The sequence below is a fragment of the Halichoerus grypus genome, chromosome 2, assembly GCF_964656455.1.
Source record: "Halichoerus grypus chromosome 2, mHalGry1.hap1.1, whole genome shotgun sequence".
Taxonomy (NCBI): Eukaryota; Metazoa; Chordata; class Mammalia; order Carnivora; family Phocidae; genus Halichoerus; species Halichoerus grypus.
The window spans coordinates 209,579,172-209,591,364 of record NC_135713.1 but is presented as its reverse complement, the minus strand read 5'-3'; the positions used below and the strand labels follow the sequence as shown (position 1 = coordinate 209,591,364).

General features: G+C 47.1%; 1 long non-coding RNA gene across 1 annotated transcript; it reads right to left on the bottom strand.

The window, feature by feature from the left end:
- Positions 1-3,441: 3,441 nt before the first annotated feature.
- On the bottom strand, positions 3,442-5,182 carry LOC118536108 (uncharacterized). The gene is made up of 2 exons (XR_013445451.1): positions 5,050-5,182; positions 3,442-3,838 (listed from the first exon to the last, which is right to left on the bottom strand). It is a non-coding gene; the product is annotated as an uncharacterized LOC118536108 (long non-coding RNA).
- Positions 5,183-12,193: the final 7,011 nt, after the last annotated feature.

Genomic DNA, 12,193 nt, shown 5'->3' with positions numbered 1-12,193 from the left:
GGTGTGCAGGGTTGGCCACAGCGGGGGCAGGGGGACAGGGAATGCTCCAGGAGGATGATCACAGCTGTCACTACAGGGGACGCTCAGGAGGACTGGGGGTGTGCAGGGTTGGCCAGAGCAGGGGCAGGGGGACCGGGAATGCTCCAGGAGGAGGATCCCAGCTGTGTCACTACAGGGGACGCTCAGGAGGACTGGGGTGTGCGAGGTTGGCCAGAGCGGGGGCAGGGGGACAGGGAATCCTCCAGGAGGATGATCACAGCTGTGTCACTACAGGGGATGCTCAGGAGGACTGGGGGTGTGCGGGGTTGGCCAGAGCGGGGGCAGGGGGACCAGGAATGCTCCAGGAGGATGATCCCAGCTGTGTCACTACAGGGGAGGCTCAGGAGAACTGGGGGTGTGCAGGGTTGGCCAGAGCAGGGGCAGGGGGACCGGGAATCCTCCAGGAGGATGATCACAGCTGGCACTACAGGGGATGCTCAGGAGGACTGGGGGTGTGCGGGGTTGGCCAGAGCAGGGGCAGGGGACAGGGAATGCTCCAGGAGGAGGATCCCAGCTGTGTCACTACAGGGGACGCTCAGGAGGACTGGGGGTGTGCAGGGTTGGCCACAGCGGGGGCAGGGGGACAGGGAATGCTCCAGGAGGATGATCACAGCTGTCACTACAGGGGACGCTCAGGAGGACTGGGGGTGTGCAGGGTTGGCCAGAGCAGGGGCAGGGGGACCGGGAATGCTCCAGGAGGAGGATCCCAGCTGTGTCACTACAGGGGACGCTCAGGAGGACTGGGGTGTGCGAGGTTGGCCAGAGCGGGGGCAGGGGGACAGGGAATCCTCCAGGAGGATGATCACAGCTGTGTCACTACAGGGGATGCTCAGGAGGACTGGGGGTGTGCAGGGTTGGCCAGAGCGGGGGCAGGGGGACCAGGAATGCTCCAGGAGGATGATCCCAGCTGTGTCACTACAGGGGAGGCTCAGGAGAACTGGGGGTGTGCAGGGTTGTCCAGAGCAGAGGGCAGGGGGACCGGGAATGGTCCAGGAGGATGATCACGGTTGTGTCCTTGTGTGGCTACATGTCTCAGTGTGACAGGGTATTGGCCAGACAGGAAATGATGGGGGGGGGAGGTGTCGCTGAACTCTCTTCTGCAAAGCAAAAGTTCAGTAATGAGATTTCTTCACGTACACTTTCATTTTACATGCTTATATGAGTCCCTAAAGCTGGTTGTGTATAACATGAAGTACGTGCTTTGCCATTTCTTTCAAGTCTGAGGTACCAGGCGCAGAGCACACTTGATACTTATTTTTGTTACTTCCCAGTATGATAACTTTTCTTGCCTTTATATCCGACCCAAGGACAGGGAACAAAGTCAACACAGATCTGCACACTTTGAAATGTCAACAGAAATCTGCAAAGCCAGGTTCTCGCAGGAGCTAAAGGTTAAGGACCAGGGTGACACAAAGGGGAGGCAAATAGCAAGTAACCAAAAGAAGATGTCGTGTGTCTGTGAGCTGACCACCTTCTCCACCTGTCAGAAGGAAGCCATGCCTGACAGGAGGGAACCACACCTGGACCTGATCTCTCTGTCTGGGCTGCCCTTGAGCAAAGCAGAGGATGTGCTGAGCTGGGTGTGGGTGTCGGGGGGAGAGATGGGCAGCTGGCCACAGATGTTACCTGCCAAGTACCTGTAGGACCAGCTCCCGGTCCTCAGCTAAGGTTAAACAATAGTTATGTTTAGTTACATATTTACTGTGACAGGAAAGGTGCTCAGTGCTTTGAGTGACTATATTCTCTCCCTTTTTTTTTTAAATACACTTTATAGAGGTATGATTGACATACAAAAAGCTGTACATAATTAATGTATTCAGCTTGACCCTGACCCTAACCCTAATATCAAGTTAAGATATACTCTTATTTAGAATATGGCTTATAAATTATTTGATGGTTATTAGGAGCGGGGGGATCCAAGGACCAACCTTATTCTGTCTCATTCTCCCTTGAATTTGATAGGTTGAAACACATTCCGCCACGTGCTATCTGAAGAGTGGCCACACGGGGGCAACAGTGAGTAAACATTAGCGCAAACGAGGCTCAAAAAGAGGAACGGGAGTTCCAAGAAGCAGGCTGGAGTAGTGAGCGGGTGGGGTGTGTCTCATGGAGGAAGTGACCAGGAGACTTGTCACCGGTTACAACAGTGCAGCATCAGGGTTTGAGCTCTGCCTGACCCGCGACCCTCAGGGGCATTGGGGGCATTCTAGCTCCAGAGGATCTACAGACTGCACATCAGCCTGAGCCTAGCCTCCGTGATATGTCTTCTTTGCTCCTGGGTGTGGCTCTTTCTCTGCTTCTTGAGGCTGTTGATTAGCACTTTGTTTTCCTCCGAACTGCACTATTTTGTGTGGGTTCAATACTGTTAGTTGACACAAATTCTTTCTGAAAATAAGTGGAACATAAATCATACTTGTTTCCTAAGTAGATCTGAACATATTCAATAATAACAGCCTTTTTCCAGGCTCCTGGGTCTTCCTCTGCTCGCCTTAAGAGTAACTCCGAGAATTTTTAAAATATATTATACTTTTAACAGTTTAAAAGAATTAGTTTGGTTTTTTAAAAATTCAACAAAGTCACACTTTTAATAATCTATAAAATGATCTGTAAACATTGAATGAGCAAGGTTTTACAGGATGAAGGAATAAGTCAAGGTCAGGGTTGAGATTAGGATGTGTGAGGTTGAGGTTCAGGGTTAGGTGTACCAGGACCATGGCCAAGGTGAGGGTCAAGATCAGTGTCAGAGTGAAGTTGGTCAGCAGTCTCTGCCCCACAGCCCAGCACCACGTGCGGCTCTTGCAGATGCCCCTTCCTGAACTGCTCTCCCGCACTGAGCTGTAGGTCTACCTCCCTCACCTGCTTGGAGTCCTCAGGGCTGCCTAATCCTCCCTGTCCACCTCCATGGGGATACAAGTGTCACGAAGGCAGGGATCTTGGAACAGAATGTTTTGTACATTGATGGATTCCAAACACTCAGAAGAATCTGTGGCACAGAGTAGGTGCTCAATTGAAAGCTTGTTTAATAAGCAATGAGTATCCATTAAGGTATTTCTGGAGGGAAAAAAGTACACTTGGAAATAAAATAAACTGTTCACAGTAGTTCTCTCTGTGGAAGAATGACAAGAAACTTTCATGGTTGACTTGACACATGTCCATACTGTTTCAAATTTTAAAAAATTAATGTTGATTATTTTATAATGACCAAAAATGGATTTTTCCACTTTGAGAGACAACAAAGAACTCCAGGTAAACTTCCTGGTAAAGTGACAAGAGACTCATTGCACTGTAGCTATTACCCAAACCTCAAACGACTGGCAGCCTTTTGGGGAGCCTTGGAGCATCCTCGAAGAAACCCTATTCTAGTTCTCTTCTCTAAGGAGGAAAGACAAACCTAGAGGCAAGACAACACAGAAGGTCTATTTATTCAACATCAGCTTTGAAAAGGAATCCTCGAGACAGTGAGGGGATGTATTTCCCCATTTCTACTTCACTCCTTTCCCACACGGTTCTGTCCTTCGCAGGCTAGAGCCTGATGCAGAAAAGGTGACTGTCTTAGATGTACATATACACGACCTTGGAGGGCACAGTCTGGAGGTGCAGATGGATGGAACATTTGTAAAAGTGGGACAGCAGAGTCTCACTGTAGCCCACCAGGGAATAGAACTTGTGTGCAGGCAGCTGCCTCAGGACCAGGGCACAATCTCCAGTTGGAGATCTGGGAAGGGGCCCAGCATGAACTTTCGGAGGAAAACATCCTCCACCGTTCACTCGGCAGCATGGTCCTCCCCATCCAGGTTACCTGAAAGGAGAACGGCACCTTGAAGACTCAGGAGAAACTCCAGAAGTAACATCCAAAAGTCTGTGCACTCAATTCCACCTCCACCCTGGCTTCTTCGCTCTTCTACAAGTGGAATAAAAGGAATAACACTTTAAAGTTCAAAGTACATTATTTCATTACATTCACAAACAAATCCTGTGAAGTAGGTATTATCGGTTATCCTGGTTTTACAAAAGGGAAGACTGAGGCCTTAGCAGGGCACAAAACTCAGATGATCCTTTCCTGTCTAGACCTTTCCCACTGTTTCTGAACATTATAGAAGCACTGGCCAACCCTTGGCCCAGAGAGATGAGGCCACCAGCTACTTCTGAGACTGGGGACGTGAGCTCTCTCACCATCCAGGGCCATGGCCTCAACCAGTGAATTCTCAGTGTAGATCCTGAAACTCCTACACCTCCTACAGTATGCCTGAAGAGTCTCCACACCCAGCCCCAGACCTTAGAACCAGAACCTGAAAAGGGTGGGGGACAGGAATCTGTATTTTAAGTTCTCTAGACAGATGGATCTCAAAACACCCAAGTTGAGAAGCCTCATACTGAACAAAGCACAGCTGATTCTCCTTACTTCCCAGTAGTTATGTTCTATAAGGTCACCATGAGCAATGAGTTAGGGAACACTGAACCCTTGCTCCTAGGGGATATAAGGGGTTTGGTTTCTGCATACCCTTGGTTAAGACACATCAATACATAACCTTGTTTCGTGTGTGTTTCTGCTTAAAGATCCCTTGTTTCATACACATGACCCATTAACACTGAACTCTGCTAACAGCATCATAACTCGTGCCTGAAGGAAGCTTACCTAACATGCATATTTTCTCCCCGATGTACGTCACACCCTTCTTGGGCTTCACACTTCAGCATTAGGGCTATTTTAAGGCAGCGAAGTCCCCCACAAAAAGCACAGAACTAAACAGGGGGCACTAATGGGTCTCGAAGAGAACACTTGTTTACAGCACGAGCGGCATGAAGACGGCGGCGCCCCGGCAGGGAAGGTGTGGGCGCGGTGCCCGCTATGCCCACGTCCCACGGCGACTCAGGAGTACGAAATCTGAGAATGGAGCCTCTGAATGAGGAGGACTTGAATCCAGCCTCCGCACGTGTTTACCTGGTGTCTGCGTGACAGCCACGGCTGAGAACGTCATCCGCAGGGCCCCCAGCACCGCGGCCCCTCACCTGTGTGCAGCGACAGCCAGCCCTTGCGGTGGGTGATGTAGTGCGGCGCGTGCGCCTCCTCGTACGTCACCGGCTTGTCCCCCTTGCCCACTCTGACTCAGGCCGCCTGGTTCTAGGAGCACAGAGGGGCCGTGACTCTGCACGCCCACCAACCTAAGCCAAGGCCCCCTCACGCCCCCCGACCCCTGCGCCCTTCTGCCCCAGGACATCCATACCCATCCCACCATCCTGGCCCCTCCACCCCCGGATTCTCCACCCCCCAGCCCCTCTGACCCTCGCCCCCATGCCTCACCCCCAGTGTCCCTGCCCCCCAGCCTCAGGCCCTAAGGTCCCCCACCCCTGGGCCCCCGGGTCCCTATGCTCTCAGTCCTTGGCACCAGGACCCTAACCCACACATTCAGTGCCCCCCTGAACACAAACCCTAAGATTGACCCTCACCCTATCCCTCCCCATCAAATGAGCCCTCTGGGAGGGTCTCCACACTGCTAGCAGATAGGACCCTACAAGTTCCTGGGCCCTAACCGTAACCCTAGTCATGGTTCTGGCACTACGCAGGCCCAAAGCCTAGTTCTCAAAAACAGAGGACTGGGGACACCTGACCAACACCAGAGTACTCAGCCAAGCACACAGAAGGATATTGTGCCATTTTGAAGACAGGAATGGAACTACTGTAGGATTCTGAATGAAAACCTAAGCCAACCCACACATTCAGCCCCACCCTCCACAAAATCCCTAAACTTGACCCTCACCCTAACCTTCATCCTCAACTCAGCCCTCCGGGAATGTCTCCACACTGCAAGCAGATAGGGCCCTCCAACTCCTGGGGCCTAACCCAAACCCTAGTCATGGCTCTGGTATAACCCAGGCCCAAACCCTGGTCTGAGAAACAAGGGATTTAACACCTGACCAACACCAGAAAAATCAGCCAGCAGCACAGAAGAAACTGTGCCAATGGAAGACCGGATGGGGCTAGAGCAGGATGAATCTGAATGAAAACCTAAGCGAACCCACACATGCAGCACCCTCCTGAACACTAACTCTAAGCTTAATCCTCACCCTAACAGTCGTCCTCAACTCAGGCCTCCTGGGCAACCACCACACTGCTGATAGATAGGACCCTCCATCTCCTGGAGCCTAACCCTAACCCTAGTCATGGCTCAGAGACAAAAAGGATATCATACCATTTGAAATACCAGAATGAAGCTAGTGCAAAGGATACTGAATGAAAACTGAAGCCAACTGACACATTCAGCCCCCACCCCAGAACACAAACTCTAAATTTGATCCTCACTCTAACCCTTGACCTCAATTCATACCTCCAGGGAGGTCTCCACACTTCTGGAAGATTGAACCCTCCATGCTCCTGGTTCCTAACCCTAAGCTTAAGCCTACCCCTAACTACCCCTAACGCTAACCCTCATCCTAGCCTTTAACCGCTAACCCCTAAATCTCACCCTCACCCCTAACCCTCACCCTCACTCTAATCCCTCACCCTCACCTTAACCTTAACCCCCAATTCTAACCCCTAACCCTAACCACTAAAGCTAACCCTAACCCTAGCCCCAATATAGCTGCATTTCTCAAGCTTCTATCATGCCCATCCCTGGAATTCCCTTTGCTGCAGCTATGAAATGGGTGACAATCAGTCCCCACGTCTGCTTACTCTTTGCTGAAGTCCTGAGCTTCTGCAGCAGTGAAGGCTCCCAGGTGTCTTATTGAAGGTACCATGATCAGCATGCTGGAATTAGTCCTTGCAAGGGTTCAGATTCCTCCAGCTCCATCTTCAATGAGTTTATACATATTTATGTAGATTAGTGCTAGAAATAAGCAGATGTCATGTACCCTAGTAACCCACTCCTGTGAACCAGCCTCTCCAGACATTTGCCTTGAACCAGCGGAGTGGTAGTGCAGTGGGTGTCCTCCAAGCCTGTGGAGCTTGGTTGGTTCCAAACTATCTGCATAGCCTCCAGGCCAGGGGGAGATCACCACCCAAAAATCTTTCTGAGGCCTACCTCTCCATGGTCCAAGCTAAGTCCTGGTCCAGGTCTTAACCAGTAATTGAAGCTCCCAGGTGTCTTAGTGAGGGATTCCCCTGTAGCCCAACAGGCTGAGTCCTGGCAAGGCACTCCAACCTCCTCCAGCTGTATCTTTAGAGAGAACATGCATTTTGGTAGGGCAGGACTTGGAATAGGCAGGTGTCTTGTACCCCCGAAAGCCCACTTCCGAGACCCAGCTTTTCAAGATACTTGCCCTGTTCAGGTTGCTACCTGGACCTCTGTAGTTCGTATATATGCAGGATGCACTTCATCAGCCTGCCTTGGGCAGCTGGGGCCCTCCAGGCCTGTGGAAGTGCCAGCAGGTCCAAAACCATCTGCCTACTCACCTGACCATTGGGATCAAAACCCTGCAAATATTTCTGTGGCAGCAGCTTTAAGCTCATGAAAATCAGTCCCAATTTGGACTGGCTGCCTGTTTAAATCCCCAGCTTCTCAGCACCCAAGGCTCCCAGATGTTTCTTAGGAAGATAAGGCCAGTCAATCCAGCTGCACCCTTGCAAGGAGGTCCACTCTCCTCCAGCTCAGCCTTCAAAGGGAATAGGTACATTTGTGTTGGTTCAGGCTTGGAAATACGTGGACTCCACATACTCCCAACAGCCTGCTCCTGAGACGGGGTTCTCCTGAACTTTTTCTTTTACAGATTAACCCTAACCCTGGCTAAGTCAAACCGTGTAGGAATGTGTGTGCAGTATGCAGTGATCAACCAGTCTTGTGTGTCCAGAGCCCTACAAGCCAGTGTAGTTTGGACTATCAACAACAAAGTGCATGACTTTCTGAAAGGAGGGGGCACACCCCTGAAAATCATTCTGTGGTAGCAGATTTCCACATTTGGACCGATTGTGCAATGGGGATGCTGACTTGCACAGCAATCAGTGCTCCCAGCTGTTTTATTGGAGGATCCCCCCAGCAAGTCTAAGGAGCCCCATAATGGCAAGGCATTGCAGTTTCCTCTGGCTCTTCCTTCGGGGGGAACATGTACTATTTGAGTGGGACAAGTCTTAGAATTAGGCAGACAGCAGGTGTCCCAAATAGCCTGTTCCTGGAACAAGGCCTCTCCCTACAGCTGCCCTGTTCCAGGTCCCTAGATCTCTTACACATGCACACTACAGACTTCTTGGGCTAGCCAGCACCCTACAGGTATGTGCAACCAGGGCTAGTCTCAAACCACCTGTAGAACCTCTTGGGTAGAGAGGTATACACCCCAGAAATTTTTTTCTCAGGCAACAACTTTAGAATTACAAAGTCACACCATATTTGGACTGGGGTCCCCAGCTGCTACAGCAATCAATAACCCCAGATTTCTCTTCTTGGAAGACAGTCTGGATTCCCTAACCCTAACCGTAAACCTAACCCTAACCCTGGCCCTGGCCCCAACCCCGACTTGACCCTGACCCCAATCCTAAGCCCTAACCCTAACCCTTACCCTCAGCCTCACCCTCCTCAGTAGCTTTCCACCACACCAACAGGGCTCCAATATACTAACAGTGGATTGCAAATAAGATAGCTCTAGGACACACATTCTAGAAAACCTAATAGACAACAAGGGACAAAACTAAGGACACCAGAGACATGCCAAAAGGTAAAAACACACTGTGAAGGGACAAGGCACTATAAAGAAGCAGACTCAGATATAAAGCAGATATTGGCATTATCAGAAAGGAGATTTAAAATAAATAAGATTAATATGTTAAGAGCTCCACTGGAAAAATTAGATAATGTGCAAGAAAAGTGGGTAATGTAAATAGAGTCATGCAACCTCTGAAAATTATCAAGAAGATTTGCTAAAAATGAAAAAATACACTAACAGAAATGAAGACATCTTGCAACGGGCTCATCGAGATACTCAACTTGGCCAAGGAAAGAATCAATACAGTTGGGAAATATGTCAACAGAATTTTCCAAGCTGAAATACAATGACAAATTTAAAAAAAAGAAACCCAGAACATCCAAAAATTGTGGACCAATATGAAAGATTAAATAAACATGGACTTGGAATAGCAAGAGAAAGAGAAAACTGAGCAGAATAAATATTTGAATAATAGCTAATAACTTTCCAAAATGAACAACAAACACCAAATCATATGTCCAGGAAACTCAAGAGAATGAGGACAAACACCAAACACACCAATTAACCCTAGGTATATAGGGGTAATAATAATAAAAAAAGACAAAGAGACAATCTTGAAAGAAGCCAGAGAAATATAACACACCTATGGAGGAATAAAGACAAGAATTACAGTGGACTTCTCATGAGAAACCATGCAAGTGAGCGAGAAGATAGTGGAATGAAATATTTAATGTGTTGAAAGGAAAACCATATACAGTGAAATTATCCTTCAAAAGTGATCAAGAAACACTGTCTCAGACAAAAACTGGTATCATTAGTTGCCAGCAGACCTGTCCTAAAAAATATTAAAAGGGGTTCTCAGGCAGAAGAAAATCTATTTACCTCAGAAACTTAGATCTACATAAAGAAATGAAGAACATCAGTGCAGAAATTAAATGAAGGTAAATAATCTTTTATTTCTTAGTGTTAATCTCAAACTGCTTATTTAGAGCACTAGCAATAGCAATAAACTGGGTGATTACAGCATCTATATAATGCAGGACAGCAATGCCACAAAGGATGGGGCACTCTGATACAAGGTACCTGCACTACGTGTCACGTAGTTATCGTTTTATTTAGAGGTAGGCTTAGTGTAAAATGTATATTGCAAGTTCTAAGGCAACCACTATTATTTTTTTTTAAAAAGATTTTTATTTATTTATTTATTTGACAGAGAGAGAGAGTTAGCGAGAGCAGGAACACAAGAGGGGGAGTGGGAGAGGGAGAAGCAGGCTTCCCGCTGAGCAGGGAGCCCGATGCGGGGCTCGATCCCAGGACCCCGGAATCATGACCTGAGCCGAAGGCAGACGCTTAACGACTGAGCCACCCAGGCGCCCCGCACTAAAATATTTTTTAAAAGACATTTAAAGGGAAAATGGTGCCTGGGTGGCTCATTTGGTTGGGCGGCTGACTGTTGATTTCAGCTCAAGTCATGATCTTGGTTCCTCGGTTCGAGCCCCATGTCAGGCTCCATGCTCAGTGTGGAGTCTGCTCGAGATTCTCTCTCTCCCTCCCCCGACCCCCCACCCCCGGCTCGCGCTCCCTCTCTCTCTCTTTCTAAAATAAATAAATATTTTAAAAAAATAAGACATTTAAAGGGAGAGATAAAATGGACTCATTAAACGCTCAATTAAAACTAGAGAACGCAGGGGCACTTGGGTGGCTCAGTCGGTTAAGCATCTGCCTTTGGCTCAGGTCATGATCTCAGGGTCCTGAGATCGAGCGCCACATTGTGCTTCCTGCTCAGTGGGGAGCCTGCTTCTCCCTCTCCCCACCCCCTGCTCGTACTCTCTCTCGCTTTCTCTCTCTCTCAAATAAATAAAATCTTTAAAATAAAAACTAGAGAAGGCAAAAAAAGATGGAATCACAGAACTGCAAAGAATGGACATGAGTAACAAATATGATACATATTAATCTGATTAGATCAATAATATCTTTAAATACACCAATTAAGAGATTGTGAAAGTGGATAAAGGAACTTGATCCAACATTGTGATCTACAAGGAACCCACTTTAAACATAAGAGTTCATAGTTATTAAGTAAATGGATGGAGAAAGATCTGCCATGCTAACACTAATCAAAAAATTAGCTGACATAGATCTTTTAATTTCAGACAAAGAAGATATTCAGAACAAGGAAGACATTAAGAGATAAGGGGCACTAAATAATAAGAGGGTCAGTCTTCCAAGAAGGCATAACAATCTAAATGTGTATGTGTGTAACAAAACTGTCAAAATGTATGAGACAGAAACTCACAGAACTGAAAGGAGAAATATGCAAATACAATGATTACGGTTGGAAACATCAACATTCCTTTGTCAGTAACTGATAGATCAAGCAGAAAGGCAGAAAATCAGGAACAATCAGTATCTTTTGATGATTAAAACTGGATGATATAAACCTTAAGAACTGTTGGCAGCCAGACTTCCTGCCACATGGAACTTAAATCTGCAGCAAGAATAAAAACAAACAAATAAATGAAATCATTACACAGAGAGGGCAGAGGTGAGAGAGGAAGATATCTCTATGTGTTAGGGTTCTGGTTCCACTCACTCCAGGGACTCACACTGTAAGACATCCTAGTGATCTTGCAACAAATGGTTTTGTTAGACTAAACTTCCTCTAAAATACCAATAACCACTATATTCTCTTGTCAGGCTGATGTGGGTTCTTATGCTCATTAAATAGCAACTATTTACTCACAATCTATTTGCATTAAGTACTATGCTGGACATTGTAGAGGATACAGAAAGAATATCATAGCCCATCTCCTTAAAAGGCAGCATTTTGGAGATAAAGCTTGAAAAGGAGTCTTGAAGCTAAAGCTAACACCCAGAAAACAAGATAAGTTACATCAGGAACTGCAGATCACTCATTTAAGAATTTAAGCAGCAGATAGGAATGAAATTGGTGCCTAGAAGGGGCACTGAGTTCAAAGGAAATTTTTATGGATTCATGCCAAAGTTAAACAATTAGTAATGACAATATACAATAGAGAGAAGGCAGAATATTGAGAATGGAAAAGAGAGAGATGAGTTGATATTCTGGATCTAGACTAGGAGACAGATCAGTCACCAAGAAAGTATACAAGGTCCAAACAAGACAAGCTAATAAACAATTCCTGTGTAATAGGCACTGTGCGGAGTTCTTTAAATGCATTATGTCATGTAATACAACCCTATGAGGTATACACAGTTATCCCAATTACATAAATCAGGAAAACAAAGCGTAAAGAAGTAACAAGAGCCACCTGTAAATGCCAGAGATGAGCCTCAGACCTCACCATTTTGACTTCAGACCCCAAGCTCTAAACCACTGTATTATATTATTTCACACTAACAATTCTCATATACATACCATGCAAAGTACACACAGATAGCCAAGATATGCACAGACATATCTAGGCCAAGGAGCTTCCACAACATCAAAGACTTTCCAGTAAAAATGTGTTCAGTTGGATTGTGGAAATGGTGACTAGGA